At 33.9% G+C, this 17,945-nt stretch overlaps 1 protein-coding gene across 4 annotated transcripts in view; it reads right to left on the bottom strand.

Moving 5' to 3' along the window:
- FGF13 (fibroblast growth factor 13) overlaps positions 1 to 17,945 on the bottom strand; it is a 597,768-nt gene that overhangs the window by 57,212 nt on the left and 522,611 nt on the right. The gene's annotated exons all lie outside the window — the stretch shown is intronic.

Raw genomic sequence — 17,945 nt, forward strand, 5'->3', positions numbered from 1 at the left:
ATTGCTGTAGATTTTATTAAAAATTTAATAACAGATGCAAAGTTAATGCATTTATTACTTGCAAAATAGACTTAAGAGGCCAAAGGAATATATTATACACTACCATTTGATATTTAAGGTAATTGAGAACCCGACAAGGAAAGGGAGCTGCTCAAGTTCATACATTCATGTGAACAGGGGTTAGAAACTGCATTCCTGTATAGCTAACTCTTCATGGCCATATTGTTAAACACACATAATTTGAACCTCCAAAAGCTTCCTTACTAAAGTGTATCATTTTGATCCAGTCATCTTTTATTATGTAAAAGAGAAAACTCACTCAATTTTTTTTCTCAGTCTTTGGCCTCTTATAATAGTAAAATTCTCTCCTATCATGTATTTAGCAAATATTGGTAAGATAGCTACTGGGTACTTAGTAAAGAATTTTGTGTGGTGGGAAATATAAATAAGGAGAAGGTACCATGCTTATATTTAAATAGTTTAAAATATAGTTTGGGAAATATCAGATTTACATGCAAGAAACATTTGGAAATAAAGGACATATGAAAAAATATTATACACATTGTGTTTCCAGAACACAAAATGAGGCACTGTGATCCTCTGCAGTCTTTTTATGAGGTTGTAACATCACAAGAAAATAGCCTGATATAACCTGATATTACTTATCTCTAATATCTATATTTATAATTGATTTAATGAAGCCCAAAAGGGGTATGTGGCCCCAAGGACATGCAATCCAATCTCTTCTACTCAATAGATTTTTTTTTGAATAGTTTATGGAAGGCAGTGAGCCCTTCCATAAACAATTCAAGAAAGGGAACAATTGCAGAGAACATCAAACAATAAAGGAAAAACAAACAAAAAAAATCCTATCTCATTTGAATTCAGAATGTTACACCTGAAAGGAAAATGAACTACTAAATATTCTTACAAAACAAAATTTCAAATAAAAGCAGGAAGTACTGTTGAGGTAGTATGTTTCATTTAGCAACCACAAGGAAATATAACAAAACTATCTAGAGCAACACTTCTACCTTTAATTAAGTGGGATGACCACTAAAGGTGCATAATTGCCTTGGGGACCACTAGCAATGTCACAATAGCAAAAGAACTTTCTAAGACTTTTGGAAACCATACAAGTCTGCCACAAGATCATACTAGAGGCAATAATTTGGGAATTCTGTACAAAATTGAGAGTCATCAAACAACAAAAGAAAAGTTATTGTATCTTGCAAGAAAGCCAATTAATGGTTTCTTGACCAGCACTGTCTAACAAATAAAGGTACTTCATCTGTAACTTGTAGAATGAAGTAACCCTTTCAGGGTGACCCTACACCATAAAACAATAACTGTCACAAATGAAAAAAATGGACAAAATGATGTATTGCACATCATCACTATTTACTTACTGTTACAAATTTATTTACTTGGACTTCATATTTAATTCAACATTACAAAATAGCAATCCAAATACAGCAGTTTTCCTTGATCACTTGACAAGTACACATAGTATAATGTAAGATAATGCAGGCAATAGGGCTATAAACATATGAATTGTCATACTTAAAAGTGTGTATTTTAATATTAATACATTAAGCTGTCTCTATAATGCTACTCTTAGAATCCTGGAAGCAATTTAAATTGAAACTATTTTTATAGCAAATTTTCTCTTGCATGTTACAAACTAAATTCCTTCAGGTGAGATCCTCCTATATAGAGTGAGAACATTTATTTATTTTTTTTAAGCTAGGGTACCTATGAACTTTTGACCCGAAATATATTCTGATGTAGTAGCACTTCATGTGGCTTCCTGAAACAGTAATTTTCTCAATATACTGAAATGCTGGTTTGTGATGAGATGGTAATGGGTTGGGTGACCACAATAATAGCAAATACAGGATTAATAAAATCTCATAAAAAAGAAAAATTCTTTACTATAGCTGTATTTAGATAAACTTCCTATGAAGAATATTATTGTGCTTTAATATCTTGCTGCTAACTCTTAAGAAAAAAGGTTAATCTTATATTCTAGGCGAAAAAAATACTATTTATGCAAAACTGATACTGGTTGGCATCAATTTTTCCCAAATGCTCCAACAAATATTTTAAAATGCTGTTTAGCCACTTGGTTAGGTGAACTACATTCTTATTTATAATATATGAAATAGTCATTAATTCCTTAAGAAATTAAATGTTGGCAACATTCTGTAAAAGAAAGTGTTATTGTGCTTATAAAAGAGAAATGGGAACATGATGAACAATTTGTGAAATAATTAACTAATGTGCTATAAACGAACAATTTGCTGGTGATACATTCCAGGATTTTTCACAATGTGCCCAATTTTCATTTTTCATGACTTGCAAATACTATATGAAGTTTGAGATCTGTCAGGTTCAGGGGTCTGAGACATATAAAAAGCAAGATTAAACTATTAATACATGTTATTTATTCAATAAATCAGCAGGATAATATTTCATACTCTTACAACATATTTCATATAGAGATCTTAACATACTTAAGCCTCTATGCAAATGACACTGATGTTTTGATAGAATTTCTTGGATTACCCAATTTTAGATTTGGTAAAATCTATATAATGTCAGCTAAGAAAATTATAACATATTAAAAAAGTGACTCAAACAAACTGTGTAAGTGACACCTATACTTGATGATTAGCTATACTTAGAAAAAGCCTAGAATGTGTGCATATAAAGCCTCTCAAAGGTTGACTTAGTCAGCATTCAATGATGCATAATAATATTTCAGGAAATAATAATAAAACAATTAAGCATAGTGGTTAAAGCAATGTGAGAATCCAAAACAAAATAATGATCTACCTTCCTTCAGCATGCTTTTATGTCATCATTTAGCTAGTACAATAACTATCACATTCAACATATACAAAAATCAACCCAAAATGTATTAAAGATCTAAATGGAAGACCTGAAACTGTGACACTAATAGAAGAAAACATTCAGAAAATGCTACAGGACATTGGTCTTGGCAAAGATTTTTTTTTGTGTAAAACCTTAAAAGCATAGGAAACAAAATTTTAAAAATAGACAAATGATAATACATGAAGTTAAAAAGTTCCTGCACAGCAGGGAAACAATCAAAGAGTGAAGAGACAACCTACAGAATGGGAGAAAATATTTTCATACTGTCCACCTAATAAGGGATTAATAATCAGCATATATAAGGAACACAATTCAATAGCTATATACACACACACACACACACACACACACACAATGGGCAAAAGATCTGAACAGACATTTATCTAAAGAAGACAATTCTTCAACAGACACATGAAAAATATACTCAACATCACTAATCAGAAAAAATGCAAATCAAAATCATAATGAGATATCATCTCTATCATCTCACCTCTGTTAAAATGGCTAATATAAAACAGACAAAAATAACAGATGCTGGTGTGGATGTGAAGAAAGGAAAATCCTCATACACTGTTGGGAATGTAAATTAGTACAGCTATTATGGAAGACAGTATGGAGGTTCCTCAAAATACTAAAAATAGAACTACCATATGATCCAGCAATACCACTACTAGGTATATATATATCTAAGAAAAGTAAATCAGAATATCAAAGAGATATCTGTGCTCTCATGTTTACTGTAGCACTATTCACAATAGCCATAATATGAAATCAACCTAAGTGTCCATCAACAGATGAATGGATAAAGAAAATGGGGTACATAATACACAATGGAGTACTATTCAGCTATAAAAAAGAATGAAATCATGTCATTTGCAGCAACATGGATGGAAATGGAGGTGATTATGTTAAGTGAAATAAGCCAGACACAGGAAGACAAAAACTTCATGTTCTCACTCACATATGGGAACTAAAAAAATTGGATCTTATGGAGATAGACAGTACAATGATGGTTACCAGAGTCTTGGAAAAGTAGGTGGGAGTGGGAATGGAGGAAAGTTGGTTAATGGGTACAAAAATACAGTTAGAAAGAAGTAGTACATTCTAGTATTCTATTGTACAGTAGGGAAATTATAGTTTACAAAAATTTATAAATTATTTCAAAGTGGCTGGAAGAAAAGACTTGAAACATTCCCAACACAAACGATAGGGAAATGTTTGAAGTGATGGATGTCCCAGTTACCCCGATTTGATACTTACACATTGTATACATGTAGTAAAATACCACATATATCCCCCAAATATGTACAATCATTATATATCAGTAATAAAATTATGAAAAACAACCAACCCCAGTAACAATCAAATCTCATTTTGGTTCCAATTTTTAAACTAAGGCAGTTCACAATAATTCTGACAAGAAGGACAAGTGTTTCCCCTTCAAAATAGAAAACTGATCATATAAAAAGAGGATTGCTCAAATGCTTCTATATTTACCATAAAAATATTTTTTCAAATATTCTAATAGAAAAATGCTAAACGAACAATAGCATTTTTTGAGTATGAAATCAAAGAATTTAAAGCCTAAGTACCTAGGTATGCATGTGAATATTAGCACAGATGGAGAGAAAAGCAATGTTAAGCATCTTTGAAAATATCTGCCATCATATAGTCTCCGCTACTAAATAATCGAATTTCCTCCATTTTATAGTGTGTTTCTTACTACAGAGGTGATACAGAGATTACTGGGCATCTGGACCAGAAGCTCTCACATTGTTGAACCCTGAAGGCAGAAGCTAGTCAGAATTTCAGAGAATACTAAAAACCTTGTGGAATAAACTGCCTTTCATTTTCATTTTGATTTCCTGAAACTCCCAAGAATGGTGTCCTGGCTGCCAAAAAGAAAGGTAACTAGGTTTGAAATAATTCAGAATTGTTTTACATTTCCAGAATTCTTATTTCTTTACTATTATTATCTTTCATCTATCTGCTAGCGTCTTTTAATGTCTTGATTTTACACAATTACAAAGCAACACTACTATCCAGGAAGCCTGTTGCAAAACAACTTTCTCTATGGGTCTACACCTATACTCAAGCGCCAAGGGGCAGAGCCTTTGCCTCTGACAGCAAGGACCATGAGTGGTTCATGCAAACAGATGAGCATCACTAGAATGTGTTACAGGTACTAAAAAACAAATGAACCAAACCAAACCAAACACCTCTTGATGCTGAAACTCCTATTTCTCCCCAAGGCTTCTGAGGTTCAAGACGGCTGCTGCCGAGCAGAGGAGGCATAAGGATGAGTTATACAGAAGAAAAAGTCTCACCTCAAAATCTGAAGAGAAGGCATCCCTCAAGTAAGTAGGCTACTAGAAAAGAGAACATGAAATAAAATGCTGTTTTGTTTGCCCTCCATGAGGATACTTGAGGCCAAGGACCACAGCACAGAAAGTAACTCAGCAAAACCACCCATCATGGTTCTGCTGACCCCCTATTTTCTTTTCTTTTTTTTTTTTTTAGAGACGGAGTTTCGCTCTTGTTACCCAGGCTGGAGTGCAATGGCGCGATCTCGGCTCACTGCAGCCTCTGCCTCCTGGGTTCAGGCAATTCTCCTGCCTCAGCCTCCCGAGTAGCTGAGATTATAGGCACGCGCCACCATGCCCAGCTAATTTTTTGTATTTTTAGTAGAGACAGGGTTTCACCATGTTGACCAGGATGGTCTCGATCTCTTGACCTCGGCTCAAGCCTGTAATCCCAGCACTTTGGGAGGCCGAGGCGGGTGGACCCCCTATTTTCAAGTTTAATTATTTGTTTTAAAAAGTCTCATGCCTTGATCAGAGATATTAGCACTTAAAGTGTCTGTTGCGTGTATTTTCTTTTGTGATATTTTAATAATTGTTTGACTGAAATACCTTTGTGATGTACATAAGCTTGGATTTTTTGACAGCCCTACTGAAAACAACTTTTTTGTTCAAGCATATAATTCTTTCTGGACTAGAGCAGTACAGAGAAAGATAATGAGTTGGTCTGGTTGCTTCCCTCACTGGGTAAACATAAGAGGCATATAAATGTAAAGAAGAGGTTTTATAAATAATTTTTGTATCCACTTATTGCTTCTAGTGTTAACCACCCATCTAATCACAGGAAAGGGGTAAATGAGTGACAGGAATCTCAAAGAAGGAGGAGATAAAGGGTCAAAACTTTGCTGTTTTCTCATCACTCATGAAAGTCAATAGTAGAAAATGATAACTGTTTTTCTTTTTCTTTTTTGGAAATAAGCACTTTCTGTTCCTCAAAATACCAGGTGTTAATGTATCTCGCATGTAATAGCTTCAGGAAGTTGTATCTCTGTCTATGGCTCAGCATTTTTTCTCTTTGTTATGTCTACTATTGCAACTTGAAATTATAGAAAAATGGAGGGAACGTATCCCTGTGTCACTGGCCAAACATGCGAGGTGGACTCTGATATATAAGAGCTTTGGTTGGTTGAATCTACGGTAATCCACTTGTGCTGGGCAAGTGGGAACCTTTTTTTTTTTCTTTGAGTCACACATATATAAAAATTTTACAGTACTTTATCCTATATCATTTCTTGATACAATTGAAAACCATTTTCCAGTGTACTCAATTTTACGTCCTCACGGCATATAAGCATGATCTTAGCGTGATCTGCTAAAGTCTGTGGTGCCAAGCAAAATTATATATTGTTTGATGTAACTGGTAAATTTCCATAATGATGCACTCTCACCCACCCCATCCCCAAGGAATTCAAATTGTTTCCCTATATGGAATCTTCTTACAGTGAGTTCTGGACTAAAAATAGCATTGCCAAGCTGCAGAAGTCGGAATGAAACAGTTTATGCTGATCCTGTAGTAGATCAACTATTAACAATTACAGATCTGAATTTAGGATGAATCTCCTTATGTACACTATAAATTCCAGATATTGACAGTATGAATGGATCAACAAGATCATGGTTTGGGGTGACTAGTACCTTATGGATATTCAACAGGTATATGCTAATCAATTGGTTGACAAAGCTCCTGGACCATTTTATGCTTCAGCTTGTCTGGGAGATTAGATGTGCAGCTGGGCTCTCTGAGACTTGAAGAGGAATGAAGAAAGTTTTCAGGAAATTTCTACTTCAAAGGTTATGATACAATATAAAAGCTCTCAGCTTCAGGTTTCCTATAGGCTCTATCTTCCTCAGTGCAAATAGCCCTGCACACGTTTATTGCAGTGAATCATTGTCATGACATGGGAAGGAACCAGGGAATACTTTAAACATTTTTAAGAAGCCTTTAATCAAATTGACAACCAAGCACTCTAAAGAGGACTTTTGCTGTTGTAGCCTTCATGATTTTGTGGCCAGGATAGCAATAGATTTGTTACGCACAGGCTTTTTTGTTATACGATTTACTACATACAATGAAGTTTTACCTGTTCGAATTTCATTTCTGAAAGCTATCACTATCATTTCCTGGTATCTCATTGACAATTATGAAAGTATTATGGAATGATTCACATCCTTTTTCTATCAGATATTTTTCATCCTTTGTATTATTACAGAGTAAGTTATAATACTTTTGAGTTATTATTTACATTTGACTCTTCCAAATCTTTATAGAATATTTTTTCTTGAATAAAAATGAACATCATACCTAATTTTAACTACTTTTGTTATATGATATGCCAGAATGCCTATACATATCTGAGGACTTTTAAAAGGAGATGTTATATATTATGGCTGCTGGCTATATGCAAAATACATCCAAGAAATCAATTGAGGCTTTCGCAGTAGTTCTATTTCCAGAACTGTCAAAAGTAGTTAGCATCAGAGTATCTGATGAATAACTTGATCAGAATGTTAGTATAGATGTGGTATTTATTCACACATTCAGCATGGACAAAACATATTAAATGTATTATTCAGGGCCTTGCCAGTTGTTAACCTTGGTTACAGCTATTACAATGATCAGAAAATGCTTTCATTTAAAATTTCCCTGTTCAGAAGTCACAATTCCCTTTAAGTGGTATAATTATTGAAACTAGTGCTGTAGCTTCCAATTTTTTTTCTTTTATCTCAGTAATTCACTTCCTTACGTAATTTTAAAATGTTAACACTTTATAGGACCCACGAAAGTTTATAATTGGTCTCTGTAACTTATTTAAAATATTCAATAGGCCTGACAGAAATAATATCATCAGCCTTTATGCTTTATTATACATATATCTATTAATTATTTCAATAAATATGTATTAAAAATATAATTTTGCTAGGCTGCTCTATGAATAAGGGGGAAGTAGAGATAAAACAAATCAGTTACTAATTAATGAGCATAGCAAATTATTTCAATGCACAAGGCTCATAGGGAAAATGTATCTTGATGAGCTGTCCTTTTTTTTCTATCATGTTGTAGATTAAAATGATACAAACAAGGAGACAGAGACTGAAAACCGTGGTCTTCACCAAGACATGAGAATCACTGGATAATCACATAAAATAAAGCTAAAAAGTCATATTTGCTCTCTTTCATAAAGCTATTTAGCATTACCAAATATGTCGCTAGAGCAATCTCCAAATGTTCGGTGTAGGTTATGTATTTAAAACTTAGAATTATTTTAGGAATTCCAAAATATCTAGTGCCGTTATAGCAACAGAGCAATGAATATAAGATTACTTTTTTCCATTTGTCTTTCGTGTGTGTGTGTGTGTGTGTGTGTGTGTGTGTGTGTGTAAATCCCCTTACATCTGGCTTTACTTGCTAAAATTCCTCTTAGTCATTGTTGCCAATTATTTTATTGTTTAGCTTCAAAGACTCTGGCTTTTTCCCACAAATATGAACTTAGCTTCAGAGTTAAAACCATGAAACACTCTGTTAAATATGTGCTCCATGACCTCTAATTTGGATATTTTTGGAACTTGGCCTCAAAAACAGAATACAGAGCAAATCTCATTCTATTTAGCTACAAGCAATACTGTTTCCCTGATTTCTTAGAAAGTACCATTCTCAGTCATTCTTACACCTAAAACACTAGACTGTCACCCTAAATAATTTACCCACTTTTGTTATTTTTTAGAGTCCACAAGGAGAAAATAGTTGACTTTGAAGGTACAAGCAACCAGATTTATGCAATTTCATATTCAATTAATGCCAAGTTAGATTTTCTTTCATATTTTAGTGAAACTTACATTAAACTACAAATAATAATAAACATGTGAAATAATCTGTGACATGGGAAATGTACTTTCGTCTTGAAAATTATGCTGATTTACTTGTGTTTGAAGTAAAATCTAAAACAAATACTGCTACTTCTATATATTTTTCACTGCAATTAATTTAAAGGCGTCTATCTTAACACCAACTCAATAACTGGACACCTCTTCAAATCATAAAATCTAACTCTGAGCTAGAAGACCATTTAGTAACAAATAAAATTTGCTTATTTTCTGCTTTTTTTCTATAAAAATTTAATTTTCTACATCTTCCATTCCCACTGATAGCATTCAGAAATTTATGTGTATTTGTATAATTACCCATACAAACCATTAGTGTGAATGGAAAACACTCATCAGAAATATTTAATCCCATAAAAATTAAGTAATTCTTCAAAAAAGATTATCATCAAATCTATACTACGCATGAAATTTAGGAACTTAAGTTTTGATAGTAAATACTTTTCCAATTTTAAATTAAATAAATCAAATTCAAAAATTTGTTAATTAAAGTATACCAATAAGCAAAAGTTGTAACGAGAAGTTAGAATACCATTGTGATCAGTTTCTTCAACATTGGATATGATACTGCTTGTGTTTGTTTTAAATCTATTTCCTTCCATAATTGAGTCCCTATCACTTCCTTAAAGAGTTTTCATGATTAAACAAAGCTCTCCATTTAATTCTTAGATTTGCAAACCTCTAAAAATTAACCCTAGAATTTAGATATACTTGCTGATATGCCATCTGACATAATTCAAACATTTTACATGCTATCAATATTTGCTAGAAGTACATTCATCACTGTAAATTGATCAATAAGTTCATCTAAAGTTTGACATCCTTTCTGTATTAGAATAAGAACTAAAGATGCAAAGCCATCCTATTGAAAATTAGGTCTTCGATTGTCACATATTAAGATCACAGGACATCAACGAATCAGGAAAAGTGTAAACGTACAGTTGACAGGTAAACATACTAAACATCTGAGGCATCTTAACACCAACCAATCCCCTACTCATAGTATAAAATTAAAATATATATCAGAATCGATTTTCTTGCACCTGAACAATGCAAACAACCCTTCCATTAATTGTATCTAAGCCCAGTGGCTAGAATGCTGAATCCAGAAATTGCTGCCAGATCATATTTTTAATGACATTTATTTTTTTGGAAATATATATTAATTTTTTTCTACCTTAGTTTAGCTATCAGTAAACTTATATGACATATCTAGGAATCACTGATCATTTCTCAACTCATGGACTAATTATTTTACTTTTCTAAAGAGGTTTGGGATTACTGAAAACATAATATTAAAAACTAAGCTCTTAGGAGCAAGATATTTACATGGTCTCATAGTGTCTCCCAATGGATTATTTACTAGTTGCAAAAAGTACACACACACACACACACACACACACACACACACAGAAAACCAAGAGCTATACAAGGGGAAATCAGACAACACCTTGACTGTATCATCAAAATTAACATCCAACGAGGGACAAATGGATATTGCATACCTCCAGATGTGAAACCCTAAGAAGGACATACAATCACCTATGCAGACTTTGGCTAGAAATGCTTAATCTCAATTGAATTAAGAAAAACTATCAAGCAACCCCAAAATTGTGAATGCTTACTTTAACATTAGAAAGTGGCTCTTCTCTTCAAAAATTCCAATGTCATAAAACACAAAGAAAGTCTCTGGAAATGTTCTAGATTAAAAGAGATTAAGGAGATATGCCAATGCTGTAAGTGACCCTAGACTGGATTCTCTACTGAAGGGAAAAATGAACATATTTGTCATTTAAAAAATTGGAATATGGACAGATTAGATAAAATACTGTATTAGTGTTACATTTACTGCAGTTCATTACTGTCAGTGTATAAGAGAATATCCCTATTCTTAGGAAATAGGTGCAAAGTGCCAGGGTACAACATACTCTCAAATGGCTCAGAAAACTGTGTGGGTGTGAGAAAGAAAGAACAAATGATAAAGCAAATGGAGCAAAATGAATTGGAGGATAGGATATATGGAGTTATTTGTAATAGTGTTATGCTTGCAAAGTTTCTATGAGTTTGAAGTTATTTTCAAATAAAAAAATTAAGCAAAGCAACTCAAATCAGACCTATAAGTACATATTATCTTTCCCTTTTAAATACAACAAAGTCAATAAATATGTATTGAGAAAACAACAGCATGCATTGATCAGGGCACTGGAAATGCAGTAGTGAATAAGAAAAATGAAATATATGCTGTCAACATGTTAAATTCTAGTTGGAGAAGATGAAAAGTAAACACACAAAATAATAATTTTAAATAGTGATAAGGCCTTGAAGAAGATGAATGTGGATAATACAAACAGTGAATGTACTGCTTTAGTTAATGTGGTCAGAGACAGCCTTTCTAAAGAATGTCATTCCAGTTCAAACATGAACAAAGAGAAGGAAGCAGCTATGCAGGTTTCTGGGGAAACAATCCAAACGTCCATCAAGAGACAATGAATGAACCAATGTAAAAACATATAATGGATTATTACTCAGCCATCAGATGGAATGAAGTACTGATACATGCTACAACATATGTAAGTCTTTTAAACTTTATGCTAAGTGTAAGAAGCCAGTCATAAAGGGCCATATATTGTATTTCTTTTGTATGAAATGTTCCAAATGGGCAAATCCATGGAGAGACAAAGTAAACTAGTGCTTGTCTGAGACTGGGGAAAGGGATGAGGTGTGTCTACTAATTGGTATAATTTCTTCATTTAGGGTAATGAAAATATTCAAGAATTAAATAGTGGTGACGGTTGGACAGCCCTGTAAAAAATATACTAAAACAACTGCATTGTAACACTTTAAATGGATGAATGTATGATCTGTGAACTATATCTCATTAAAGCTGTTTTTTTAAAAAAGAAGGAGGTAATGAGTAATGGAACAGTGGTCAATAGTCTGGAATACATAAAGGTCCATGAGTATGGCCATGAGATTGATATGGTTGAGGAATAGAAAAATATCCTTACAGCTAAAAAGGACCAGTTTCATTGGATGGGTCATCTACAGGGATTTTGAAGTTACCAAGAATGTTACCGTGACTGACAAATTCAATTTCAGTGTCTTTGAGACCAAGGAAAATGACAAAACACTTACTAATTGAATTATCTGTAGTAAATACTGCATCTCAGGCTGCCATCTCGGGCTTTTCCCTGTTCACCAGCAAAAGCATTCTAAGAATATTTATGCATGTATTCATACATCATACACCTCAGTAATCAAATGATCAAATGCATCTCTCTAAAAGTCACATATTTAGCATGGTCAAATGAAGACTTTTCCATTTAATATTTATATTTCTCATATTTAGTTTGTTTAAAACAGTAATTCCTGATTTTACAATGGCCAAAAACTTTTATTGTGTTGAAAAATTATAAAATTTTAATAACTAAGGTAAATGCGTTAAATATAATCTAAGTATTAACTCAGGCACATAACAATCTTAAAAGAAAGCAAATCTACATTGTGAAAGAATAGAACAAGTGAAGCTAAGGTGTCACAACTGCTAAAGGGCTGGTATTGTTTCATTTTTCACTATTTCTGATAGTGATTCCTTCAAAAGAGATTACATTATTAGATGTTGTGAGTGATACATAAGAACAACCTATGTAATGAGAGAAGAAATGGTAAATTTAAGATATGTAGAAATAATCCAGTAGAGAAGAAAAATATGTTCCTTTTATTCAGATTGCAAGCCTGACTGAGCCGTTGGGATCAGTAACACAAGCTGTCTCATTCCCATGGCATCAAGCTGGCTGTCAGAAAGAAGACTGCTTTCTGCTCTTGCATCTAGTTTGCTGTGGTAGTCCCAGGACTACAAAACATGACAGTAAAATCACTCCTACAAGTTTTCCCTGGAAATGCATGAATGAAAAAGGCTTGTTAAAGGATTTCTACTTGTCTATACGTTTTGTCTGCTCCAACCTCAACCCAAGCAACACTCTGTATTATGAAAAAGGAAAAGTAGTTTTTTTTGAAACGTGAGTAATTACATGGGAAGAGCTGCTGCTAGTAAGTTCTAGAACATTCCAAATTTTAAAAACTGCTTTTAACTTTGAGTTTTTGTTATCCTGTTTCTAATATCTGTTATTTCTTTTGTATTAAATTTAGACATAGAACACTAAAAATTTTTTATATTTAAGACTCTTGACTTTCTATAGTTAATGATTATTTATTTCAAGCAGTTTTAAAACACTTATTACAAATAGCCTTAGGCTATTAAATATTCATACTGTGAAGTTTTGAGGGACTTTCAAAAGCTTTTATACAACTTCCTATTACTGCAAAAGAAAAACCAAAGGTAAAGTTTCCTATGCACGATAACAATTTCCTTGCAGTCCCAGAAAGACTCAGCATATATCATGGACAAAAGCAAATATGTTATGAAATAATGGCTAATTATGATTCTCTGTGCCACAGATGGTTTTCCACTGCCACTTGAGCCTACATCAAGTCTGTCCCCCATGGCAACAAGAAAAAAAAGGGGAAGGGAGGGTGCAATGCAAGAATTCCAAGATTAATCATGGAAAGTAAACTGCTATCTCTGTAACAATAACAATGTGGAGGTGTTGTTTCTTTATTTAATAGACAAAAGGGAGAAAATAAATGTTAAAAAATGTAAAGTTGAATCCCCCCCCCAAAAAAAATTGAGGGATATAGAAGTAGAAATGCAAAAGAAGGTAGAATAAAGAAAAAAAAATAAAATATGAAAGCTCTTCCAGGGATCAGCATTTTCCGTAATCTTAAGAAGCAGTCCTTCAAACATATAAAGACAATTTGCTGCAAGAGCAGAAAAACATTGGTATCAGGAATTTGGAATGAAGGATAAAGTGTATATAAACTCATGGTTTCTGACTTCAGTGGTGGGTCCTCAGTGCCTCAGTGTCATTCAACAATCATTTTTCGTATACCAAGATCAGTGGTTTTCATAAGCATTAGCCAGGGAGCTTTCGAAAATATTCATGCATAGATCCCACCCTTGGATATTTTGATAAAATTGGTCCAAGTGTAGCACAGAGAATGAAATTTTTTAAAGGTCTCCAAATAATTCTGATGGGTACCTAAGGCTGAGAATCATTATTTGATTACAATCTATGGGTCAGCAATCTTTCTGGAAAGGAAAGGGACAAGTTATTTGGTAAATAATTTAGGCTTTGTGGGCCATAAGGCCTCTTGCGACTATGCAGCTCTGCTGTTGCCATGCAAAAGCAGCCACAGACAATAAGTAAATGAATGGGTCTGGCTACGTTCCAATAAAACTTTATTTTCATAAACAGGTAGTGGGTTTGATTTCACCCATGGCCTTAGCTTACCTACTCCTGTTTATTAGACTGTTTACATTCCCCTTGCCCAAAACAGTTGTTCCCATCCTTCTTTACCTCTGGCTTTCAGTAGATGACCTCTTATTCTACTTTAATGGAAAAATGCAGATCGTCTGGTAGAAAATTCTTCTACTTCCTGGTCTATTACTTGCAGACTCAATAAACCTGTGTCTGTATCTGTCCGCATCTCTTTGCCCCCATTAGAGATTCAGTGTCCCTTCTTTTCAAGATGAATCTAATTCTTTCACTTATTCCATCACCCTTTCATCTCTTCTGTAGCTCCACTCCATAAAGAATACCATTTCTTATGTGTTTAATCCTCTCTTTCTATTTGTTCCTTACATTTGCTTAACAAATATGTTCAAGTGACATCCTTAACCAGAGAACCCTCAAAGTCTTCCTCAACCCTGTGTTCTTCCCTAAATGCAACCCACCTCTGCCTTCCCTTAGAAATTCTCTACCTGTACCCTCTACTTCCTCTCCTCCCATTCACTCTTCAAGCCACTAAAATCTGGCTTCTGTTCCCAATATTCCACTGAAACTGCTTTTGTTAAGATCACCCACAACCTTCATAGGAAGCATTTCACATTGCTGACTCTCCTTAAAACTCTTTCCACATTTAGCTTTTGCGATACCATTATATCTGCCATAGTTAGTTATTCTTCCTCTGCTGGTCACTTCCAAGCTGTTATTCTCTAATATTATTTGCCAAGCTCTCTCCTCTTCTTATGCTACACATTCTCACACCTATTTCCATGGCATTGACTGCTACGTACATGTGATAAGTCCCAAGTTTTATTTCTAGTTCATGTCCCTTTCTCAAGTGCTAGGTCTATATTTTCAAATAGCCCTTGAAAGCTATACTCAGGTATCTTCCTCAAATCTCCTTTTTCCCTTTATTCCCATTTGGTTAACAGTTTCACCATCAGCCCAAATGTCAGAGGCACAATTCTCCCTCTTCTTCATGACCCTTGAAAATCCGCTGAGCACTACTGTGAAGATTTTTTTTTAAATCTCTACCTGAAGACACCTCATTCTCATCTGTTCAGTGAATGGCAGTGGTACATGTTTATCCAAATATGGTAGTTCTGCTTTCCTTCCAAATTCAATCAATCACCAAATCCTGATGATTCTACCTCTAAAGTATTTCAGCAATCCATCTCCTTTTAGCCATTCCCACTGCAACTACTTTTTAGGCAGACTGTAGTCATCCCTCATGAAGATTATTTGCAGTAACTTCCTAATTTTTTTAACTTGCCCACATCAGTAGCCCCTTACTTCCTTTTCTTACTTTTGCTTTCTCTTTAGGTCATTGTCCTGTTCTATTTTCACTTTGCTAAGAGGTACTTTGCAAAATTGCATACAGTATTTCTGTAGTAGAAGTGCCATGGTTTTATGAGAGAGAAGAGTGATCCTTCCTCTTTGGTTGCTGTCTCTTTTTGATGATACATGATATTTCATTGAGCTTTTGGTCTCAGCAATATAAGTTGCTGAAGTCATTAGGATAGAGCTCCATCCTAAACAGAGTCTAGACACCACTCTTTAAATAAGATGACAACAAAATGAAGTGCCCAGTGAGTATTGTGATCAACTTGGTGAAGGGATACCCAGCCACAATCAACAAGGTGTAACTGGAAGAACTGGAAGATAAATTCTAAAGAGGATTCTGATTTATTTCCTGGAGAAGACTAATTTGGATATTTGTTCTCTATATGAACTCCAGGACCATCAATCAGGCATATTTCCTCCTTAACAAAAACAGAGTTCCTTTTCTCTAATAGGAAATATTTACTTAAGGTTTCTTTTTTCTTAATAGGAAACACATATGAGGTGTTCCACATTTGGGTGTATACTGGCCCATCCATCATGGAAAGGAAGTTCACTATTAGTCCTCATTTCTTTGGGAAGCCTTTCTTAGAAATGAGCTCACGTTGACATTTACCAGTTTGCTGAAATAATTGTTAATTTGAATGGTAGGCTATGCATTTTCAATATTGATTCCTTAAGTGTAATGCTGAATGCCTAATTTTCTTGAGGGGGGGGCACCTGACATATAAGCCAAGTTAAATAATTTTCCATATTATTACTTAAATATTATTTCCAAAGTGCATTCTTCAATAGTGTTGCTGTAAAATTTATTATTTCATGGTGATTACAAGCCAGTGAAATTCTGGATGATTTACCAGTAATTATTTCATATGATATCTGTCATGTGCTTCCTCAAAAGTATGCCCAGTATATTCTATTTCCTTATCATGCCTTCACAATATTTTCAGAAAGCATCTATTTTATTAAAAAACCTACCGTTGTATCTGGTCCTGTTGAGGCAGTCTGTTGATCTAAAGGAAATTACTTAAAATCCTTCATTATTAAATTATCTTATCTTAGTACACAAATCTAAAATAAAATCCCCTTTCCTATCTTTTATAATAGCACTCTAGTAATAAAGTTACATATTTCATGAACTTTGCCATAAAATCACATTTTTCATTTAGTAAAAAGAGCAAAGCCCCTATATTTATTAAACAATCACACTTATGAAATTGTCTGATAGGAATACTGATAGTGACCAGGGTTTGAGGTATATGCTGATCATAATCTTTTTTTCATAATTTTTATCATAATAGGAAACAGACTACCTGATTTACCAAATAAACAGGCCCTCTGTGGCCTTACTCTTCTCCCACCTCTTTCCCATCTTGGCCTCTGCAAAACAGGGCTATGATATGGTTTCCACCATATCTGCCAAGAATCTTCCTGCACACCTGGCTTTGAAAGAAATTCAGGAAACAAGCAAGCAGGAGTGGTAAAAGGTAGTGTCTCACTTGCAGTTTGAGGAACAGATTTCTATAGTCATACTAACAACCTTCTTTAAGACTTGCTGGTAAGAAGTTCAACAAGCAATTTTCTCCATTTTAAACATTCTTTTCCTTTATTAAAATACATGAATTCAAAACAAAGATTAAAAAATATTCATGTATTAGGCTGAGCACGGTGGCTCATGCCTCTAATCCTGGGACTTTGGGAGGCTGTGGCAGGTGGATCACTTGAGACCAGGAGTTCGAGATAAGCCTGGTCAGCGTGGCAAAACCCCATCTCTGCTAAAAAGATGGAGTGTTACCACTGCACTCCAGCCTGGACCACAGAGCAAGACTCTATCCCAAAAAAATTAAATTAAATTAAATTAAAAATTCATATATCAAATAGTCTCCTATGTGAAACTATACTACCAATAAAAATAAAATCCTAAGCCTAATACTGTACCATTTTGCTTATATCTAAATGCTAATATTTTTTAAAGTTTAATTTGGCTCCATATTACATATTGAATCGTAGTCTATATTGTTTATGCATTCATCTGTAAAACGTTCCATTTTTCATTCTGTTCATTCCAAAGTTACAAGAAAAAGACAAGCAAGAATTTTTGTAGGAAAGGAAAGGTTAAATT

The sequence above is a fragment of the Callithrix jacchus genome, chromosome X (assembly GCF_049354715.1).
Source record: "Callithrix jacchus isolate 240 chromosome X, calJac240_pri, whole genome shotgun sequence".
Taxonomy (NCBI): domain Eukaryota; kingdom Metazoa; phylum Chordata; class Mammalia; order Primates; family Cebidae; genus Callithrix; species Callithrix jacchus.